Source organism: Alligator sinensis, unplaced genomic scaffold (assembly GCF_000455745.1).
Source record: "Alligator sinensis unplaced genomic scaffold, ASM45574v1 scaffold1553_1, whole genome shotgun sequence".
Lineage (NCBI taxonomy): Eukaryota > Metazoa > Chordata > Crocodylia > Alligatoridae > Alligator > Alligator sinensis.
Window position 1 is genome coordinate 69,577 of NW_005843054.1, and position 1,615 is coordinate 71,191.

Here is a 1,615-nt window from a genome sequence, read left to right on the forward strand (position 1 = left end):
GTCTGCACTACTACTTCTGTAGCTTTAAGCCACAGATCCTTGTTCTCTGGGCTCCTGAGACTGAGCCATTCTCTATCTTCATTTTTATTGTTAGTTCTTGTATTTATAGATTACCATTGCCCTCTTTGAATATCCCTCTGTTTGGATCCAAGTTTAGCCCCTTCAAGTTCAAACTGAAGGAACAATTAAAGGATGATTCAGAGGGGGCATGGTAGTGAGGTCACACACCCCTTTCTACAAGCCCTCACAGCTTCAGATGTCTGGGTCTACTTCAAAGCCTGGACCATGCTGCAGTAACAGCAGCTGGGGACTTTTTTTTTTTTTTTTTAAGTCCACAAAGCAAATAAGACCCCATCCCCCTACTCAGTACCTCCTCACTTTCCCTTTGTGCCCAATGGCATCTTCCCTCCCCTTGCCCCTGGGTGCAGGAAGGGGAGGCCACCCACCACTGACACCGTCTCCAGCTGACCTGCGGGCAGAGGGAGTCAGGAAGTCCCTAAGCTGCACTTGCCCTGCTCCAGTTGGGGCTGTGGGGAGCAGCTGTGCAGGAAGCTGAGCTCAGCCAGGGGGACAGTGGTAATGGTGGTAGTGGTAGCAGGTGGGTTTCCCTTCCCTGCCTGACAAGTAGAAACCCACAATGGGGTAAGGATAGTGTGTTTGCATCCCCCTTCATGAACTAATAACTTGAAAAGCCTGGGAGCTCTGCAGGCTATGGTAATTAGTAGACGAGTATAGCTCTCTGCTAGAGCTCAGCATGCTGAGCTCACTGGCTAATAAGGCTTGGCGCTCCCCATGACCAGTGAGCTTTTTTTTTTTTTTTTTGAGGAACCCTGCTAATAATCCTGTGGGTGCTGAGTTCATGGGTCATGTACAATGCAGCCAAAGGGGTGTGTGGCTGCATTCCTCTCTCATTCCCTCCCTGGATCTGCCCATGTTGCCTGGTCCCCCTGGGTGTCCTTAGCAGGCACCAGGTGGGGGAACCCGTCTGTCATGGCCACTGTCCCCAGCAAAGTGCATTTACTTGAGCCGCTGGAACAGCAGCAAGGGTGAGTGGGTCTCACCCTTTCCTGTGCCCAGAAATGTAAGTAGACAGGCCTATTTGATGTACGTTGGGAGTGTGCACCATTGCCCACTAAGTGAAGCTAAAAGTCCCCCTTAATCTGGGGCAGGGGTTTAGGTTGTAGCCATGTTGGTCTAAGGATATAGGCAGACAAGGTTCCTTGGGTGAATTTGATATCTTTTATTAGACCAACCCAAACGGTTGGAGAGTAGTTATTAAGCAAGCTTTCGGGTTCAAAAACCCTTCGTCAGGCTAAGGAAGCTGCAGCAGTTGGTGTGTGCTCTTCCTGGATGGAATGAAAAGTAAAGAAGCCAGGGGCTGGGCTGGGCTGGGGAGTCAGTTGCCAGGCAGATTGTAATGTATCAAAAATCCAATGTCTATGTTTAGTCCATGATCTCTAGTATCCAGAAGGTTGATGAAATGGAGCTCATAGGCTCGTCTCTGGGAAGTTGTGTGTAAGTTTCCCTTGAGGATCAGGACTGAGAGATTGGAGAGAGAGTGGCCCTCCTGTGAGAAATGTGCCCCCACCGGTAATTGGGTGTTTCTGTCTTTGAT

The 1,615-nt window shown here is 49.7% G+C and overlaps 1 long non-coding RNA gene across 3 annotated transcripts in view; it reads right to left on the reverse strand.

The window, feature by feature from the left end:
• LOC102387811 overlaps positions 1-1,615 on the reverse strand; it is a 24,615-nt gene that overhangs the window by 181 nt on the left and 22,819 nt on the right. The gene's annotated exons all lie outside the window — the stretch shown is intronic.